The sequence below is a fragment of the Citrus clementina genome, unplaced genomic scaffold, assembly GCF_000493195.1.
Source record: "Citrus clementina cultivar Clemenules unplaced genomic scaffold, Citrus_clementina_v1.0 scaffold_2, whole genome shotgun sequence".
NCBI classification, from domain to species: domain Eukaryota; kingdom Viridiplantae; phylum Streptophyta; class Magnoliopsida; order Sapindales; family Rutaceae; genus Citrus; species Citrus x clementina.
The window spans coordinates 17,591,368-17,614,277 of NW_006262688.1; the positions used below are offsets into that span (position 1 = coordinate 17,591,368).

General features: G+C 36.4%; 1 non-coding gene across 1 annotated transcript; it reads right to left on the minus strand.

The window, feature by feature from the left end:
• Nucleotides 1-376: 376 nt before the first annotated feature.
• LOC112101383 lies at nt 377-482 on the minus strand. Its single transcript, XR_002907509.1, has one exon. It is a non-coding gene; the product is annotated as a small nucleolar RNA R71 (small nucleolar RNA).
• Nucleotides 483-22,910: the final 22,428 nt, after the last annotated feature.

Consider the following 22,910-nt stretch of genomic DNA (forward strand, 5'->3'; position numbering starts at 1 on the left):
GACAGGGACCGAGCTATACAAGATTATGCTGTGCTAACTCCTCAAGTTGTCCATCCTGGCATCATCAGACCTGAAGTAGATGCTGCCAACTTTGAGTTAAAACCAGTGATGTTTCAAATGTTGCAAACAGTTGGGCAATTCAATGGACTGCCAAATGAAGATCATCATCTTCATCTTAAATTGTTCTTGGAAGTAAGTGATGCTTTCAAAATTGCTGGAGCAACGCAAGATGCTTTAAGGCTGAGGCTTTTTCCTTATTCCTTAAGGGATCGAGCAAGAGCATGGTTAAATTCATTACCATCTGATTCCATCACTACATGGAATGAATTGGCTGATAAATTCTTAATGAAATATTTCCCACCGACAAAGAATGCGAAATTACAGAATGAGATTACCTCCTTCCATCAAATTGAAGATGAAAGTTTGTACGAGGCTTGGGAAAGGTTCAAGGAATTGCTCAGAAGGTGTCCTCATCATGATATTCCTTGTTGCATTCAATTGGAAACTTTCTACAATGGGTTGAATCCGAGTACAAGGTTAATGGTGGATGCTTCAGCAAATAGAGCAATGTTAGCCAAATCCTACACTGAAGCTTATGAGATTTTGGAGAGAATTGCCAATAATAACTACCAGTGGCCTTCAGTTAGGCAACCAGTAGCAAGGGGATCAGCAGGGGTACATAGCATTGATGCAATTACAGCCTTATCAGCTCAAGTAACTTCATTGACTAATATGGTAAAAGTCATGACAGCTGCTCCAGCAACAATAAAGCAAGTTACTGAACTTTCTTGTGTCTATTGTGGTGAAGATCATGATTTTGATAATTGCCCTGGAAATTCAGCCTTAGTAAATTATGTGGGTAACTTCAATCGACAACCTCAGAACAATCCATATTCAAATACTTACAACCCAGGCTGGAAACAACACCCAAATTTCTCATGGAGCAATCAGAATCGAAATGCTCCAGCATTGAATGGACTAAGTAGAAATATACAACCACAACCACCTGGTTTTCATCAACAAATTCAAGGGCAAAAGCATATCAATCAGGATCCAATCACTTCATTGGAAGTATTAATCAAGGAGTACATTGTAAAGAATGAAGCAATTGTGCAGAGTCAAGCTGTGTCCTTGAGAAACCTTGAGAACCAAATGGGACAATTAGCTACAGCAATGAGCAGCAGAACTCAAGGAAGCTTACTTAGCAACACAGAAGATCATAGGAGAGAGAGCAAAGAACACTGTAAAGTGATTAGTCTGAGATCTAGAAAGCATGTTGATATCCCAGTTGAGGTGACAAAAAATGGGATGGAAGGCATTTCAGCTCAAAAACCAACTCAAAAGGGAAGCATGTTACAGCAGACTCCCCATCAAGACACTGATGCAAGAGACCTAGCTATAGCAACTGCAAAAGAAAATCAACCAGATCTTGCTGAAAAAGAAGTTACAACACCAGTAGCCACAACCTGCACCAACTTAAACAAACAGAGTTTGGTACCTCCTGAATCTAACCAGTAGTTTAGACATCCACTACCCTTCTCTCAAAGGTTCCAGAAATAAAAACAAGACAAGCAGTTCAGCAAATTCCTGGAAGTGTTGAAGCAACTGCACATAAACATACCTTTTGTGGAAGCTTTGGAGCAAATGCCAAATTATGTAAAATTTTTAAAAGATATCTTGGCACGAAAAAGAAGGCTGGGAGAGTTTGAAACTGTTGCTCTAACATAGGAAAGCAGCCATATGCTTCAGAGTAAAATTCCCACAAAATTGAAAGATCCAGGGAGTTTTACAATACCCTGCTCTATAGGGAATAGGTATGCTGGCAGAGCACTTTGTGATTTAGGAGCTAGTATCAACTTGATGCCATTATCTGTATTTAAGCAGCTTGGAGCAGGGGAGTGCAGATCAACAACTGTCACTCTGCAATTAGCTGACAGATCCCATGCATATCCTGAAGGAAAGATAGAGGATGTACTGGTGAAGGTTGACAAATTCATTTTTCCAGTGGATTTCATTGTGCTGGACTTTGAAGCTGACAAAGAGGTACCCATTATACTTGGCAGACCTTTTCTAGCAACTGGAAAGACTTTGATAAATGTGCAGAAAGGAGAGCTGACCATGAGAGTGAATGATCAGCAAGTCACATTCAATGTACTAGAGGCCATGAGAAATGTTGTGCAAATTTTATTGAACTCACAAGTGCACGAATCTATTGTAGAATAGATTAATGGAGACGAGTGTCGATCCCACGAGGAGGTGGATTTTAATTGTGTGTAGAATTAATTTTGTAAATGGGTGGTTGGATTTGTGGTGAAAATGATTTGGATTATCCTAAAATTGGAATTGAAATGGTGAGAATAAATTCTAAAATTGGAATTGAAATGGCGAGAATTAATTGAAGATAAATCTATTGAGATGACGTACTTGGGTACCTGGATCCGTATCAACATGCATCATGGGCTAAATAATCCTTATTAATGCCAATTAAATCATGAGGGGGGAATCCACACCTTATGAACCACGTTCTAATCAATATAGTGTTAAGGGCTTATCGTGCCAAATAATAATAACCTTGTACTAGGGGGCCAGTGAAACCAAGGCGGTACTAGACGATATTAGTATTATTTGTCGACGAGAAGTCAAAACATCCACAAAAATTAGATGGGAAGAGAAAATAAATTTACCAAATAAAGCCTATGACACACGTTGAGACTTCACCTTCAACCCAAGCTTGAAAGAAAATTAGCCACTCATAATTGAACTAGGGGCAAAATGGGAAATTATTAAAATACGTAGAAAATACAAGATGGAGAAGGAATTACAGAAAATGGAGTCCAAAAATGGATTTAGAGCTATCAAATTAGGGGGGGAGGCCCTCTTTTTATAGATACATTGAGTAAATCATGGCCATCGAATTAAAAATAGTTTGGACGCTCAGGATTGCGCCACGTCATCAGTCAACAATACGCGGTTTGACCACATGGATGAACAGTAACACGGTTTGACCTGGCTTTGAACAGTAACGTGATTTGGTTGAAAATAATCCTGTGTAATGCATGTACAGTACGCGCAAGTTTTGGTCTACTAATATGTTGCCACGTCACCATCAACAGTTCATAAGAATTTTATATCAATAGGATCATGACACCTCATCAGTCAATGCCACATCATCGGTCAATGCCACGTCATCGATCCGTCTATGTGAACAGTGTCGTGAACAGTAACGTAGACAATACCGTACATGTGAATAATACTATTTTTCCTTTTATGCTCCTCCTAAGGTTTTCGACCGTCCTGAGTTCAAAAGTGATGTCCGTTTTGCCGTTTGATCTCTTGTTTATTGTGAAATGACTATGATGCCCCTAAAATACACAAAATACTTAATTAAAATAAAACACACATAATTAAATTACAAGAACCTTAAATACATAAAAGTAAGGGTTATTAGTAAGACTTGAAATGTAAAATGATGATTTCTCCTTTATAAATATACATTTTCTAACACTCAACACACCCCCCAACTAGCTTATTGCTAGTCCCTAGCAAATAAAGCGAAAACAAAATTCAAACACAAATTTTGTTTTTTGTTTTTTTTAAACAATCTTGTTTATTCAATCAGACTAATGATAGCAATCAAATAAAAGTATAAGCATTATCTCCAGTCTAAACCAACATCACACCCACATCAACCATCCACATGAATCAGCGTAGTAGAATATCATAGCTACTTTCAAGAATGACATGTCAAACCCCAAAATCTCATTGGAAATAGTGACACTGTCACAAAGAAATTAAACCTAATAAAAATAGTCACTCCAATGAATAGTACTTGAGAGAGAAAATAATAAAAAAGTGAGATCACATGCTCTCACCAAGATGAAAGAAATATGCCATCAGCTTAGAAATAATACAATCTCAAGTCAAACAAAAATGCTAGTCAACCCACTTTATTTATCTTTTTTTTCTTCTTTTTTTTTATTATGCATCACTACATTTTTTTAGCCCATATAACTAGCTTCTACTTCAGACTATAGTTCCCTAAAATCAAGGACTTTTATCAGGAAGTAACGTAGGTTAGGGACATGGTTAACAAAGAAGGGAAATAAGGAAAATAAAGTGTATGTTTGAGAAAAATGCAGAGGAATTTTTATTTTGGAAGTTGCAAGGTGGATTTCACCTATTATTGTTAATTTTTTTCTTCTTTTTTTTTAAACAATTTTTTTTTTTTTGCTTTTGCTTGGCGCAACGTCACTGAACAAAATAATTATTTACATTTTTCTCAAACATAAATAGGTGGTGGAACTTATAAGACATCAGCTAATACTCTAAATCAAAGTGGGTCAAGATAATAAGTTTAACAAATAAAAGACTTTTTTTTTTCTTTTTTTTTAAAAGGCTCAAAATGGTTAACTATGGATATTTCACAAAAGGGATGGCTAGAAAGGCTCAAACAGATCAAAATAACCTTCCATATCTACTAGTTAGATGGGCCTCCAAATGTGGCAATACACATTTTTTTTCTTTTTTTTTAATTTTACAATTTTTTTTAAGGGTTAACTCAAAAGAAATCTAGAGATCGTGTATACAATACTAAACCTTTGAGTTGTATACAGAATAAATTAATTAGAAAAAGAAATATTTTTTTTTAACTAAGAAGATGCATTTCTAGAGGCACTACACTCCATATTCAGCCATCTTCGACTCAAATATTTGAATATATTTATAAAGGAGAAATTAAAAAGAAGAAGAAAAATGAACATCAAAACTTAATAAAGAAAAAGAAAATGTCTGAATTTTTTTTGATTTTTTTTTCAAAAGATGAAGATGCGTTTCTAGAGTCACTACATTCCATATTCAGCCATCTTCAACACAAAAAGTTAGCAACAATTAGTTTCTACAATAAAAAATTAGTAAAAACTTAACTAAGATTCTACAATTGTCCACTATTCCCTCCCCCCAACCAGAACGAAACATTGTCCTCAATGTTTTAAGGAAAGAAATAGAGTTTAGAAGACATCACATGGGTGGTGCAACACAGAAGAAAATATTTACAGGCGAAGAGTTAAATCTAATTTGTACTTCTTGTTAGCCTATATGGCTATAAATATTGATTTTGATGATAACAAACCACATGTATTTATTAAGTAAAGATTTATGAATTGTGCTTTTATAATAAGAAAATAATGTTATAGAATTAAAGCATTTTGGACTAAAATGAAAGTAATTTCAAAATCTTTGATAGTGTTTTAAATTTCGGATTTGGACCTGTTTGAAACTATTTAAATGTTTTTGGGTCATTCTATAATTTCACAAAGTTTGGGCGAAGTCATAATTTCAGAAAGTTTGGGGTTAACGAAGAATTATTTAGAAATTTTGAAATTGGACTTATTTGTAAAGTTTCATAACGTTTTGGGCCATACTACAGTTTTATAAAGTTTTGGGGTCAAATTAAAAATATTAGAAAAATTTCACTGTAGCAGGTTACTGTAGCAAGCGGCTTGCCGGATTCAGAAAACTGAAAATCCGGATTCGGGGCAGTAAGCATCCAGAACGAAAACGGCTTACCGGATTCCTGAATCCGACAAACCGATTAGGCAAAATTTTGAATTTTGCCTTAACGGTAACATAAATATGGCTTACCGAATTCCATAAAACGGCAAACCAGATAGCCCAGAATGTGAGTAACGGCTAGTTTTCGAGCTCAAGCTATAATAACTCAAATCCAACTCATTTTAAAGCTCTCCAACAAGCAAAAACAAAAAGCACACGTGATATCTTGAGCTTACAACTTGCAAAACACAAATCATTGAATCATTCATTGTTCTTCATCTTTCAATATCTACTCATTGAGTGAGTTTGATTGTAACTTTCATTTCTTCATTTCATTTGTAAGAGTTTGAGTGTGTGAGATACTTGAGTGAAGAGATTGGGAGATAATCTCTTTGTTGTAAAGGTTTATTGACACCTCAAAGTCAATTGTAATCGGTTGAAGCCTCGGAAAGGCTTGGATAGTGAAATCCTCAAGCTTGGATTGCTTGGAGGCGTGGACGTACGCAGGGATTGCCGAACCACGTAAAAATTCGTGTGTTTGTTTCTCTTCTCCCTTACTCTTTAATTATTGTGCCTTTATTAAACTTATTGCTTTCAATTTTTATTAAGGCATTAGATTGCTTGTTGTGTGGATTTGCTAGGTTTATTTTTAAATTTCCAATTCACCCCCTCTCTTGGGTTGCACACTTATATTTCACTTCTTGCTGCGGCTACTGTTACCATCATTATTTGGATGCTCCAACACAAAGGTCCAGGGGTCTGGCTCCGGTCTATAAGCTTGTAACAGATCAAGTAGCTCATTAGCAGTGTGAGCACAAATAAAGAGTTTTTTCGCATTACAAGGAATGAAATAGTTTTTTATTACATGGTTAAGAAATGCGATAAAGCCATCATAAAAGTTATTGACATTTAACAAACTGATGGGTTTCTGGTGGATGTGCAGATGGGCACAAGATGCTAGTGTGATAAGTGCCTCTAGTGTTGCAAGATCTCCTGGAAGGAAAATAAAAGCATCAGCATGATTAAGCATTTCAGTTATTCTTTCTTGCATACCTGAGATGACTAACTCTTCTCCAGTTGATGAGTCAGACGAACTGCCCAATGGTTTTAAGACTCTTGGCATGATGCCTAATACTTGACTTCCTCTGACAAAAGCTGCTTCTGAGACCATTTTTGATAACCCTTGGTTACCTCCTCCATACACCAAGAGTAATTTTCTCACTGCTATACTTCGACCAAGATCGATGGCTGCCTCAACGAACTCTTTATGCTTGCCATAGTTAAATCCAGAAAGCACACAAATGTTCTTGAATTGTCTATTTGGAGTAGCTACCATTGGGATAAGTGCCTCTAGTGTTGCAAGATCTCCTGGAAGGAAAATAAAAGCATCAGCATGATTAAGCATTTCAGTTATTCTTTCTTGCATACCTGAGATGACTAACTCTTCTCCAGTTGATGAGTCAGACGAACTGCCCAATGGTTTTAGGACTCTTGGGATGATGCCTAATACTTGACTTCCTCTGACAAAAGCTGCTTCTGAGACCATTTTTGATAACCCTTGGTTACCTCCTCCATACACCAAGTGTAATTTTCTCTCTGCTATACTTCAACCAAGATCGATGGCTGCCTCAACGAACTCTTTATGCTTGCCATAGTTAAATCCAGAAAGCACACAAATGTTCTTGAATTGTCTATTTGGAGTAGGTGCCATTGGGATACTTCTCAAAAAATAATTTGTGAGTGCTTGACAAAAAAAATCACATTTAAGAGTCTTGGTGACAGTGGGTCACAGTTGTGTATGAGGTAACATGTCAGTGTCAAATAACGCGTAAAGCACGTGGCTCGCGAGTAAAAAAGGAAACAGTAAAAAGGAAAAAGCAAACAGTAATAAGGAAAAAGCAAACAGTAATAAAATTATTAAAGACAATAATGCACACAATAAAACAATAGTGAAATAAAATAATAGTAAAGTAAAAGGATATTTACAGGTAGTTGCGACTGTGGCTCACATCTTCCTCTGGTTTTACATCCAGAAACAGCTTGAACGCCCTCTATGGGTCGAGGATAGGCTTTCTATCCAGTTTTCTTATAAACTGGCAAATACGGTCGTTTATAGTCAGATTCCCGAGACTATATCGTGCATGCTCTTTCTGGAATAATGGCCATAACTGGAGAATCGCTCCTTGCACATATCCACTGGGATGCGTTTCAAGAGACAAAAGGATATCATCCAATGACTCCTTATTCAAGCCATCCCTAATGAATTGAATCTTAACTTCCCTGTTATCAGACACCATTCCTAAAGAACATGGGTTTTTATTACAACTTATTCTGGCACACTTATGACAAACAACAGAAATTCTTCTAGCTCGTCGTTTTCTTGCATAATTTACTTTACCACAACCAGGCATGTATGTAATAAATTTTGGAGGTAACTCACCTGCCGATCGTACTTTAGCCTCGATTAACCAACGGATGTCAACAGGTATGTTATTCCTCATGAGTAATCGCATGCGTTCGGACCGAGCTTTATAGATCGTAAGGAGGGCATTCTGAGGAAGTGAAGGGAATCGCTTGTGAAGCTTCGCTAGAGTCTCGTTTCTGTCCATACCTTTGCTACAGAATATCAGTTATTATGGGAAACTGAAGTAACCGACTTGATTGTCATGGAGTACCGTTATCCGCCACTTCACCGGGGTAACAAACTAAAGCACACAAACAGAAAAATAAATTGAAACACACAAAGAAAATTAAAATCATCCTCTGCTTGAATTTACCTCAAGCTCCAACTGGATGTCGTAAACACTTCTCTCAATGTCTCTGAGTTGGCTTTCTAAATCCTCAACATATGCTACTAACTCTGGTGGTTGTAGAGCCCAAATACGATGTGTTTTACAAAATTGAATCTGCCTTATGAGATGAGTTTTGACACGTTGAAGTGGTTTAAGAATGTTCAGGAGGAACGGTCTAAGTATGGCACTCATGATTAAAAATGATAAGAGAAAACTTAATAGTTAAACAAACACACTTATGTAAAAATAATTTCAATTAGCAAAAGAATAATATAAAGAAAGAAAAAAAATATCAAATCAACGAAAAGAAAAGAAAAAAAATCAATTCAAATCTAGTGGGTCACTCAAATTTATTTCGGAGTCTTCTCCATGTGGTTGGTACTCTAGATATGGCTTTAATCTTTGACCATTAACTTTAAACGTGACACCGTTCTTTAGGTCCTTAATTTCAATTGCCCCATGTGGAAAAACAGTATGTACAATAAATGGACCAGACCAACGAGAGCGTAACTTACCTGGGAATAGGTGCAAGCAACAAATTGAATAAAAGCACTTTCTGACCTGGAGTGAAAGATTTTCTCATAATTTGCTTGTCATGGAAGACTTTCATTTGTTGCTTGTAAATCTTGGCATTTTCGTATGCGTCATTGCGAATTTCTTCAAGTTCTGCCAGTTGTAATCTTCTTTCTAAACTGGCTTGCTGCATGTCAAAGTTGAATTTCTTGATGGCCCAATACGCACAATGCTCGAGTTCCATAGGTAGGTGGCAAGCTTTTCCATACACTAGCCTGTAGGGTGACATCCCAATCGAGGTCTTGAAAGCCGTTCTATATGTCCATAATGCATCATCAAGTCTTAATGACCAATCTTTTCTGTCTGGCCTCACCGTTTTTTCTAATATGTGCTTTATTTCTCGATTGGAGATCTCAACTTGGCCACTGATTTGCGGATGATATAGGGTCGCCACTTTATGAGTGATTGAATACTTTGTTAAAAGAGCTTTGAATGCTTTGTTACAAAAGTGGACACCACCACACTGATTATTGCTCGAGGGAATCTAAAGCATGAAACAATATTGCTTTTCAAAAATCCTATCACCACCTTGTGATCATTGGTTCTGTATGGAATTGGTTCTACCCATTTTGATACATAGTCAACAGCAACCAATATGTATTAATGGCCAAAAGAAGGGGGAAATGGTCCCATGAAGTCGATACCCCATACATAAAAAATCTCAACTACTAAAATTGGATTTAGTGGCATCATGTTCCTTCGTGTAATGCTCCCCATTCGTTGACACCTATCACATGAAGAACAAAAAGTGTAAGCATCTCGAAATATAGTTGGCCAATAAAAACCACATTGTAAAACTTTAGTTGCTGTTTTCTTAGCACTGAAATGACCTCCACAAGCTTGTTCATGGCAGAGTGAAAGAATATTATGAATTTCATTTTCTGGGACACATTGTCTAACAATTTGATAAGCACAATACTTGAACAAATACGGGTCATCCCAAAAGAAATTCTTTATCTCTGCAAAGAATTTAGCATTGTCTTGCTTGGTCCAATACTCTGGAAGTTTACCTGTAACAAGATAATTAACTATATCAGCATACCAAGGTAATACTTCCACACTCATTAATTGTTCATCTGGAAATGACTCATTCAATATTAATGGCTCTATAATTGTGTCAAAATGGAGACGAGAGAGGTGGTTCGCCACAACATTTTCTGTCCCTTTCTTATCTTTGAATTCCAAGTAGAATTCCTGCAAAAGTAACACCCAACGAATTAGTCTAGCTTTTGCATCTTTCTTTGTGAGAAGATTTTTAAGAGCAGCATGATCTGTGAATATAATTATTTTACAACTAATGAGATAAGATCGAAATTTCTCTAATGCAAACACTACTGCTAGCATTTCTTTTTCAGTAGTTGAATAGTTCAATGTGCATCATTCAATGTCATACTAGCATAGTAAATAACATGAGGAATTCGATCAACTCTTTGTCCTAATACTGCTCCTACTGCATAATCAGATGCGTCACACATGAGTTCAAATGGTAAACTCCAATTTGGGGGCTGAATGATGGGTGATGATGTCAACAACTGCTTTAATTTTCCAAATGCCACAAGACATGAATCATCAAAGACAAAAGGTATATCCTTAGCAAGTAGATTGCATAAGGGTCTAGAAACTTTGCTAAAATCTTTAATGGAACGTTTATAGAAACCAGCATGCCCAAGGAAAGATCTTACTTCTCTGATTGTTTTGGGTGGAGGAAGATTAGAAATGAGATCCATCTTGGCTTTGTCAACCTCAATACCTTTGTTCGAAATGATGTGACCGAGAACAATACCTTGTTTTACCATAAAATGACACTTCTCTCAATTTAAGACCAAGTTCTTTTCGATACATCTCTGTAGAACTAGTGTTAGATGATGTAAACATTGATCAAATGAATCACCAAAGACAGAAAAGTCACCCATAAAAACTTCAAGGAATCGTTCAACCATATCAAAACAAATGCTTAACATGCATCGTTGAAATGTAGCAAGTGCATTACATAATCCAAATGACATCTTCCTATATGCAAAAGTGCCAAAAGGGCAAGTGAAAGTGGTTTCTCTTGATCTTTTGGTGCTATGAGAATCTGATTATATCCGGAGTAGCCATCTAGAAAGCAATAAAATTCATGGACTGCTAATCTGTCAAGCATTTGATCAATAAATGGTAAAGGAAAATGGTCTTTACATGTGACAGAATTCAATTTTCTATAATCAATGCATACACGCCATCCTGTAGTTACTTTAGTTGGTATCAATTCATTATTAGCATTGGTAACTACTGTGACTCCTAACTTTTTAGGGACAATTTGTACATGAATGACCCATGAACTATCAGAAATTGGGTAAATGATACCTCCGTCTAATAGCTTAAGGACTTCAGTTCTAACAACTTCTTTCATATTAGGATTTAACCGACGTTGCATTTCCCTAGAAGATTTAGCATTTTCATCGAGGTGAATGTAATGCATGCAATTTACTGGATTTATACCTTTTATGTCTGTTATGGTCCATCCTAATGCTCCTTTGTGCTCTTTTAAAACATCTAACAACTTACCTTTTTGTTCGTCATTTAGAGATGATGAGATGATTATCGGCAGAGTACTTTCTTCTCTCAAAAATGCATATTCCAAAGTGTTGGGCAATGGTTTGAGCTCGAGTTTCGGTGGTGATTCTGATGATGGGATGAGTTTCTTTTCTGATGGTGCTAGTTGTTCAACTCTTGACTTCTATTTATTAATGGCCATGGATGTTGCTGAGTCAAGTAGGGCGTTGACCTCATTGACCGATCTGTCAATATCAAAATCCAAGCCAAAGTGAGTTAAACATGTTTGTAAAGGATCATCACTAAGGTTTGAAAGAAAAGTATTATCAACTATTGTTTCTATTAAATCCACATCAACAATTCCATCATCTGCATTGTGAGGCTGTTTGGAAATGTTGAAGATGTTCAGCTCCATAGTCGTGTTGCTGAAGGACAACTACATATTTCCAGTTCTGCATTGAATGTGAGCATCCACAGTTGCCAAGAAAGGTCAGCCTAGAATAATGGGGATGTGCTTCCTTGAATCATGTATTGGTTGACTGTCAATTACAATAAAATCAACAGGAAAATAAAACTTGTCTACCTGGATAAGCACATCCTCCACAATGCCACGAGGTATTTTCGTGGACCGATCTGTAAGTTGTAACACCACTGGAGTTGGGTGTAATTCTCCAAGTCCAAGTTTGAAAAATACTGAGTAAGGCAACATATTTACACTAGCTCCTAAATCCAACAAAACATTCTCAATTATGTGGTTCCTTATGCTACATGAGATAGTGGGGGAGCCTGGGTCTTTGTATTTTAGAGGAATTTTGTGTTGGAGTATAGAACTAACGTTTTCTGTTAAAAATGCCTTCTTTTAAACATGAATATTTCTCTTTTTAGTACAAAGGTCTTTAAGAAACTTGGCATAAGATGAAACTTGTTTTATAGCATCAAGCAAAGGGATGTTAACACTTACCTGTTTGAAGATTTCAAGAATCTCACCTGTGGATTTTCTCTTTTTTCCTTTAGCTAACCTTTGAGGAAATGGAGCTTTGGGAACATATTCTCGCGAGTTGGTTTCTTCTTTCTCCTCCGGTGGTGAGTCTTCAACATTCACAGGTACAATTTGATTTTCTTTTGTCACCGGCATCTCCACTTTGTTGTCGACTTCTTTTTCTTTTCGCAAGGTTATGCCTGCTTTGACTTCTCCATGCTGCTGTGGTGAACTGGTACTTGCTTCATGTACTCCTTTAGGATTAGGCACTAGTTGACTTGGAAACTTACCTTTCTCAACGGTCATTGCCAAGGTCTGAACTGAAGAAGCCAGTTGTCACACCATCTTCTCAAGGCTTGAAACTGATTGGGCTTGTGAATTGAAGCCTGCTTTCAACTCATTTCGTAGTCCATCAATGGTGCGATTCTGTTGCTCAATCGTGGAGTGAGTAACATTCTTGAAATTCTGGAATGCATCCTCTAATGGTCTGGGTTGAGAGTAGTTCTGGTCCTGATTGTATAGTCTAAATGGGGGCTGAGAGGCTTGAGGATTTTGAGGAATTGGTTGCATTGGTGGAGCTAGAGCTGCTGGTCCATTTTGTTGAAATCCTTGAGACCATGAAAAATTGGGGTGGTCTCTCCATCCAGGGTTATATGTGTTGGAGTATGGGTTGTAATTTCATGGTTTTCTCATTACACCTATGGCATTGGCTTGATCTGGGTATGAGTCATGGTCATGTGGCTCGGTTGATTTAGAAGTCGATAAAGATGCTATTTGTCGAGCGAGACCTTCAACCATCTCCTTGACTTCTTTGATTTCTGAATTTGACTCGCCAATGTGAACCTCATTTACTCCCTTAATTCTTCTAGTATTCCTTAGTGATCGACTCCGTTGTTGGGAATTATCTGCTTGTCGCTGGAAGAATTCCCAAATCTCTGATGCACTTTTTGACATTAGCTCTCCTTTACTTGTTGCCATTAGCCATTCTTGCACATTCGGCAATAATCCCTCCAAAAAGTATTGGCATTAGTATCATTTCTCGTACCCATGATGTGGACACTTCAAGAGTAGCCCATTGAATCGCTCCCCTGTTTCGAAAAACTGCTCGTCTTCTCTCTGTGTAAACTCTGAAACTTCCCTGCGAATAGCATTGGTTTTATGCACTGGGAAATATTTATTCAAAAATTTTGTAACCATTTGTTCCCATGATGTGATGCTATTAGCAGGCAAAGTATTTAACCATGAACGAGCTCTATCCTTTAAAGAAAATGGGAATAGTCTAAGTTTAACATCATCATCTGAAAAATTCTCATATTTAAATGTTTGACAAATAGTATGAAAATCATTCAGATGATTATATGGGTCCTCATTTTCTAGGCCATAGAATGTTGGGAGACAATTTAGCACACTAGGCTTTAGTTCAAAACTCCTAGCAGCTATATTTGGGTATCTTATGCATGATGTGCTCAAATTATCTAAAGGACTGAAGTAGTCCTTGAATGGCCTCTCCTGTGGTTGCAAATCCATTTTATTTTTAACTTGTTTGTGTGTGCGAAGTGTTTTCTGAAGTTCAAGGTCTATAGGTTCAAGATTAGGTAATAATGACCTTCGACCATGCATGCAAAACAAATAAAATAAAAAATAAAGATGGGAACAAAACAAGTAAAAATAAAGAAGAGGGAGAAATTACGATACTAACCTTATTGCGCTATTACAGCCTTACTATAAAAATACACAAAAAATAAATACATGAAATAAATTAACTAAAAATAAATTAATAAGATAAACAAAAAAAATTACAAAGAAAAATAAATTACATAATTTTAAAGAAGAAAAAAAGAAGAGAAATACTAACCTTTAAATGTAGATTCACTTTTTTTTTAATAAAAAAAATTACAAGAAAACAATTAAAAGAAATTATTCACAAAAATTAATTCTATGAATTAAAATTACTTACCTCCCCGGCAACGGCGCCAAAAACTTGTTGTGTAAATTTTTGCAAGTGGACGAATCTATTGTAGAATAGATTAATGGAGACAAGTGTCGATCCCAGGAGGAGGTGGATTTTAATTGTGTGTAGAATTAATTTTGTAAATGGGTGGTTGGATTTGTGGTGAAAATGATTTGGATTATCTTAAAATTGGAATTGAAATGGCGAGAATTAATTGAAGAGAAATCTATTGAGATGACGTACTTGGGTATCTGGATCCGTATCAGCATGCGTCATGGGCTAAATAATCCTTATTAATGCCAATTAAATCATGAGGGGGGAATCCACACCTTATGAACCACGCTCTAATCAATATGGTGCTAAGGGCTTATCGTGCCAAATAATAATAACCTTGTACTAGGGGGCCGGTGAAACCAAGGCGGTACTAGACAAGATTAGTATTATTTGTCGACGAGAAGTCAAAACATCCACAAAAATTAGATGGGAAGAGAAAATAAATTTACCAAATAAAGCCCATGACACATGTTGAGACTTCACCTTCAACCCAAGCTTGAAAGAAAATTAGCCACTCATAATTGAACTAGGGGCAAAATGAAAATTTATTAAAATACGTAGAAAATACAAGATGGAGAAGGAATTACAGAAAATGGAGTCTAAAAATGGATTCAGAGCTATCAAATTAGGGGGGGAAGGCCCCCTTTTTATAGATACATTGAGTAAATCATGGCCATCGGATTAAAAATAGTTTGGACGCTCAGGATTGTGCTACGTCATCAGTCAACAGTACGCGGTTTGACCACGTGGATGAACAGTAACACGGTTTGACCCGGCTTTGAACAGTAATGCGGTTAGGTTGAAAATAATCTTATGTAATGCATGTACCGTATGCGCAAGTTTTGGTCCACTAATATGCTGCCACGTCACCATCAACAGTTCATAAGAATTTTAGACTAACAGGATCATGACACCTCATCAGTCAATGCCACGTCATCGATCTGTCTATGTGAACAGTAACGTAGATAGTACCGTATATGTGAATAGTACCGTACATGTGAACAATGCAATTTTTCCTTTTATGCTCCTCCTAAGGTTTTCGACCGTCCTGAGTTCAAAAGTGATGTCCGTTTTGCTGTTTGATCTCTCGTTTATTGTGAAATGACTATGATGTCCCTAAAATACACTAAATACTTAATTAAAATAAAACACACATAATTAAATTACAAGAACCTTAAATACATAAAAGTAAGGGTTGTTAGTAAGACTTGAAATGTAAAATGACGATTTTCTCCAATATACATTTTCTAACACTCAACAAGAAACCCTAATGAAATAGAAGGTTGCAATTTCCTAAGTGTAGTGGATCTTGTTGTAACAAACGGACTGGACAGATGCTGTAGTAATATACTTAACAAAGTCACCACCTTTGAGGAGGTTGAAGAGGAAGATGTTGCAGCAATTCAAACAGATTGGATGGACAAACAGCAATCTAATGGGCACAACAGGGTTATTGAACACCTGAATCTTTCAGACAGGGAAGTAAAAATAACTTTACCATCTATTGAATCACCCCCTAGTTTTGAATTAAAACTGTTACCTTCACATTTAAAGTATGCTTATCTTGGTCAAAACAACATACTCCCTGTAATCATTTCTTCTACTTTGGATGCAGGTCAAGAACAAAGCCTAGTAGATTTGCTGGGAAAATACAGAAGAGCAATTGGATGGACCATGGCAGATATAAAGGTTATCAGCCCATCAATATATATGCATAAGATCCTTTTAGAAGACTCTTCCAGCAATTCGGTGGAGCACCAGAGAAGGCTGAATCCTATTATGAAAGAAGTGGTGAAGAAGGAAATCATCAAATGGTTAAATGCTGGAATCATATACCCAATATCAGACAGTTCATGGGTAAGCCCAGTTCAGTGTGTTCCAAAGAAAGGAGGGATAACAGTAATGGCTAATGAGAAGAATGAACTTATTCCTACAAGGCCAGTGACTAGATGGAGAGTGTGTATGGATTACAGGAAGCTCAACAAAGCAACAAGGAAAGACCATTTCCCACTTCTATTCATAGATCAGATGCTGGATAGACTTGCTGGAAAACAATACTACTGTTTCTTAGATGGGTATTCAGGCTACAACCAGATTGCTATAGCACTAGAGGATCAAGAGAAGACTACATTTACTTGCCCTTATGGAACATTTACCTTCAGAAGAATGTCATTTGGGCTATGCAGTGCTCCAGCAACTTTTCAGAGATGCATGATGTCTATATTTTCTGATATGGTAGAGCAGACCTTGGAAATTTTCATGGATGATTTTTCAGTTTTTTGAGAGACATATGGTAATTGTTTACACAACTTGAAATAAGTTCTTAAAAGATGTGAGATGACCAACTTAGTACTTAATTGGGAGAAGTGTCATTTCATGGTGCAAGAAGGAATAGTGCTGGGTCACAAGATATCCAAGGATGGTATTGAGGTAGATAAAGCCAAGATAGAGGTAATAGATAAACTGCCACCCCCAACCTCAGTAAAGGGTATTAGGAGTTTTCTGGGTCATGCTGGATTCTACAGAAGATTCATCAAGGATTTTTCCAGAGTAGCCAAGCCTCTATGTTCATTGCTGGAGCATGATAAACCATTTCACTTTGACAAAGAATGCCTTCAAGCATTTGGAGAATTAAAGAAAGCCTTGATCACTACTCCAGTAGTTATATCTCCAGATTGAAATTTACATTTGAATTGATATGTGATGCTAATGATCATTTTGTGGGAGCAGTATTAGGGCAAAGAAAGGATAAGGTTTTTCATTCTATATATTATGCAAGCAAAACTCTTACTCCAACTTAGATCAATTACACCACTACAGAGAAGAAGTTGCTGGCAGTAGTTTTTGCTTTTGACAAATTCAGACCTTACCTGGTAGGTACTAAAGTAACTGTTTACACATACCATGCAGCCATTAAATATTTAATTTCAAAGAAGAATGCCAAACCAAGACTAATCAGATGGATATTATTGCTTCAAGAATTTGATCTGGAAATTACAGATAGAAAGGGGATTGAGAATCAAGTGGCAGACTATTTGTCACGGTTGGAAGCAGACACTAGTACATTGACAAGGAAGGGCATCACTGAAACTTTTCCTGACGAACAGCTATTGGCAGTACAGCAAGCACAGATGCTGCTGTTGTGCAAATTTTAATGTACTCGCAAGCGCACGAATCTATTGTAGTATAGACTAATGGTGACGAGTGTCGATCCCACGAGGAGGTGGATTTTAATTATGTGTATAGAATTAATTTTGTAAATGGGTTGTTGGATTTATGGTAGAAATGATTTGGAATATGCTAAGACTTAAATTAAAATGGCGAGAATAAATTCTAAAATTGGAATTGCAATGGAGAGAATAAATTGAAGAGAAAATCTATTAAATTGACGTACTTGGGTATCTGGATCCGTATCAACATGCATCATGGGCTAAATAATCCGTATTAATGCCAATTAAATCATGAGGGGGGAATCCACACCTCATGAACCACGCTCTAATCAATATGGTGCTAAGGGCTTATCGTGCCAAATAATAATAACCTTGTACTAGAGGGCCGGTGAAACCAAGGCGGTACTAGACAAGATTAGTATTATTTGTCGACGAGAAGTCAAAACATCCACAAAAACTAGAGGGGAAGAGAAAATAAATTTACCAAATAAAGCCCATGACACATGTTGAGACTTCACCTTCAACCCAAGCTTGAAAGAAAATTAGCCACTCATAGTTGAACTAGGGGCAAAATGGGAATTTATTAAAATACGAAGAAAATACAAGATGAAGAAGGAATTACAGAAAATGGATCCCAAAAATGGATTCAGAGATATCAAATTAGGGGGGGGAGGCCCCCTTTTTATAGATACATGGAGTAAATCATGGCCATCGGATTAAAAACAGTTTGGACGCTCAGGATTGCGCCACGTCATCAGTCAACAGTCCACGGTTTGACCACGCGGATATGAACAGTAACACGGTTTGACTCGGATGAACAGTAACGCAGTTTGACTCGGATGAACAGTAACGCAGTTTGGTTGAAAATAATCCTGTGTGATGCATGTACCGTACGCGAGATTTTTCATCCACTGATATGCTGCCACGTCACCATCAACAGTACATAAGAATTTTAGCCCAACAGGATCGTGACACCTCATCAGTCAATGCCACGTCATAGATCCGTCTATGTGAACAGTGTTGTGAACAGTAACGTAGTTAGTACCGTACACGTGAATAGTACCGTACATATGAATAGTGTCATTTTTCATTTTATGCTTCTCCTAAGGTTTTCGACCGTCCTGAGTTCAAAAGTGATGTCCGTTTTGCCGTCTGATCTCTCCTTTATTGTGAAATGACTATAATGCCCCTAAAATACATAAAATACTTAATTAAAATAAAATACATGTAATTAAATCACAAGAAGGTTAAATACATAAAAGTAAGGGTTGTTAGTAAGACTTGAAATGTAAAATGACGGTTTTCTCCTTTATAAATATGCATTTTCTAACACTCAACACACCCCCCAACCAGCTTATTGCTAGTCCCTAGCAAATAAAGCGAAAACAAAATTAAAAAAAAAAATTTTTTTTTTAATAGAAACACTCGTATTTATTCTGTCAGATTAATGATAGCAATCAAATAAAAGTATAAGCATTATCTCCAGTCTAAAGCAACATCACACCCACATCAACCATCCACATGAATCAGCCCAGTAGACTTTGTCATAGCTACTTTCAAGAATGACATGTCAAACCCCAAAATCTCACTGGAAGTAGTGACACTCTCACAAAGAAATTAAAACCAATAAAAATAGTCACTCCAATGAATGGTAATTGAGAGAGAAAATAATGAAGAAGTGATATCACATGCTCTCACCAAGATGAAACAAATATGCCCTCAGCTTAAAAATAATACGATCTCAAGTGAAATAAAAACTGTTAGTTAACACAATTTATTTATTTATTTATTTTTATATGCACTACTACATCTTTTTAGCCCATATAACTAGCTTCTACTTCAAACTATAGTTTCCTAAAATCAAGAAGGACTTTTATTAGGACGTAACGTAGGCTAGGGACATGGCTAACAAAGAAGGGAAAGAAGGAAAACAAAGTGTATGTTTGAAAAAAATGCAGAGAATTTTTTTTTTTGGAAGTTGCAAGGTGGATTTCACCTATTATTTTTATTTTTATTCTTTTGAAACAACAACTTTTGTTTTGTTTTGTTTTTTTTTCTCTTTTTTTTTTTGGCATAACTTCACTGAACAAAATAATTATTTACATTTTTCTCAAACATAAATAGGTGATGGAACTTATAAGATATCGGGTAATACTCCAAATCGGAGTGGGTCAAGATGATAAGTTGACAAAAAAAAAGTTTTTTTTTTTAAAGGCTCAAAAGGGTTAACTATGGATATTTAATAAAAAGGATGGCTAGAAAGGCTCAAACGGATCAAAGATGGCCTTTCCATCGTCTTTTAGGGCTCTAAATAATCATCCATATCTACTAGTTAGATGGGCCTCCCAATATAACAACACACATTTTTTTCTCTTTTTTTTTATTTTCCAATTTTTTTAAGGGTTAACTCAAAAGCAATTTAGAGATCGTGTGTAAAATAATAAACTGCTAAGCTGTATAAAGAGTGGGCAAAAGGGTTATTCTCCAAGAAAAATAATAGGCTCAAAAACTCACTTGGTACTTATTATGACATGTTCATTCCTTCAAGTAACTCATATTTGTCTCCGACATCAACATGTAGAGTAGCAAACATAATGTAAAATCACTTAAGACCAAAGATAATACAAATACTGAAATTTGAAATTAATCATGTCATCCAATGTTAAAACAAATCACACAAATTTTTTTTTTAAACAACATTCTACCCCCCAACCTATTCTAAACATGAAAGGAAAATATGCATGCAGAAATGTGAAAATGATACATAAAAACTAATTAGAAAAGTTATACGTAAAATAATAGAAAACGAAAATGATTTTTTATTTTTTTTAAGGAAGATGCGTTTCTAGAGGAACTACAGTCCATATTCAGCCATTTTCGACTCACAAGTTGGAAAATGTATATTTATAGAGGAGAAATTAAAAAGAAGAAAAATAAACATAAACACATAATAAAGAAAAAGAAAATGTCTGAATTTTTTTTTAAGTTTTTTTTTAAAATTTTTTTTAAAACGATGAAGATGCGTTTCTAGAGTCACTACACTCCATATTCAGCCATCTTCAACACAAAAAGTTAGCAACAATTAGTTTCTACAACAAAAAATCAGTAAAAACCTAACCAAGATTCCACAATTGTCGACTATTCCCTCCCCCCAACCAGAACGAAACATTGTTCTCAATGTTTGAAAGGAAAGAAGTAGAGTTTAGAAGACATCACTTGGGTGGTGCAACACAGAAGAAAATATTTACAGGCGGAGAGTTAAATCTAATTTGTACTTCTTATTGCTGCTACTGTTACCATCATTATTTGGACGCTCCAACACAAAAGTCCAGGGGTCTGGCTCCGGTCTATAAGCTTGTAACAGATCAAGTAGCTCATTAGCAGTGTGAGCACAAATAAAGAGTTTTTTCACATTAGCGGGAATGAAATAGTTTTTTATTGCATGGTTAAGAAATGCGATAAAGCCATCATAAAAGTTATTGACATTTAACAAACCGATGGGTTTCTGGTGGATGTAGAGATGGGCCCAAGATGCTAGCGTGATAAGTGCCTCTAGTGTTGCAAGATCTCCTGGAAGGAAAATAAAAGCATCAGCATGATTAAGCATTTCAGTTATTCTTTCCTGCATACCTGAGACGACTAACTCTTCTCCAGTTGATGAGTCAGACGAACTGCCCAATGGTTTTAAGACTCTTGGGATGATGCCTAACACTTGACTTCCTCTGATAAAAGCTGCTTTTGAGACCATTTTTGATAACCCTCGATTACCTCCTCCATACACCAAGTGTAATTTTCTCGCTGCTATGCTTCGACCAAGATCTATGGCTGCCTCAACGAACTCTTTATGTTTGCCATATGTAAATCCAGAAAGCACACAAATGTTCTTGAATTGTCTATTGGGAGTAGCTGCCATTGTGATACTTCGCAAAAATAATTTGTGAGTGCTTGACAAAGAAAATCACATTTAAGAGTCTTGGTGATAGTGGGTCATAGTTATGTATGAGGTCACATGTCCATGTCAAATAACGCGTAAAGCACGTGGCTCGCGAGTCAAAAAGGAAACAGTAGAAAGGGAAAAGCAAACAGTAATAAAGAAAAAGCAAACAGTAATAAAATTGTTAAAGACAATAATGCAAACAATAAGACAATAGTGAAATAAAATAACAATAAAGTAAAAGGATATTTACAGGTAGTTGCGACTGTGGCTCACATCTTCCTCTGGTTTTACGTCCAGAAACGGCTTGAACGCCCTCTATGGGTCGAGGATAGGCTTCCTATCCAGTTTTCTTATAAACTGGCAAACAGGGTCGTTTATAGTCAGATTCCCGAGACTATATCGTGCATGCTCTTTCTGGAATAATGGCCATAACTGGAGAATCGCTCCTTGCACATATCCACTGGGATGCGTTTCAAGAGACAAAAGGATATCATCCAATGACTCCTTATTCAAGCCATCCTTAATGAATTGAATCTTATCTTCCCTGTTATCAGACATCATGCCTAAAGAACATGGGTTTTTATTGCAACTCATTCTGGCACACTTATGACAAGCAACAGAAATTCTTCGAGCTCGTCGTTTTCTTGCATAATTTCCTTTACCACAACTAGGCATGTATGCAATAAATTTTGGAGGTAACTCACCTGCCGATCGTACTTTAGCCTCGATTAACCAACGGATGTCAGCAGGTATGTTATTCCTCATGAATAATCGCATGCGTTCGGACCGAGCTTTATAGATCGTAAGGAGGGCATTCTGAGGAAGTGAAGGGAATCGCTTGTGAAGCTTCGCCAGAATCTCGTTTCTGTCCATACCTTCGCCTCAGAATATCAGTTATTATGGGAAACTGAAGTAACCGACTTGATTGTCACGGAGTACCGTTATCCGCCACTTCACCGGGGTAACAAACTAAAGCACACAAACAGAAAAACAAATTAAAACACACAAAGAAAATCAAAATCGTCCTCTTATTGAATTTACCTCAAGCTCCAACTGGATGTCGTAAACACTTCTCTCAATGTCTCGGAGTTGGCGTTCTAAACCCTCAACATAGGCTACTAACTCTGGTGGTTGTAGAGCCCAAATGCGTTGTGTTTTACAAAATTGAATCTGCCTCTTGAGATGAGTTTTGACACGTTGAAGTGGTTTAAGAATGTTGAGGAGGAACGGTCTAAGTATGAGACTCATGATTAAAAATGATAAGAGAAAACTTAATGGTAAAATAAACACACTTATGCAAAAACAATTTCAATTAGCAAAAGAATAATAATAAAAAGAAAGAAAGAAAAATCAAATCAACGAAAAGAAA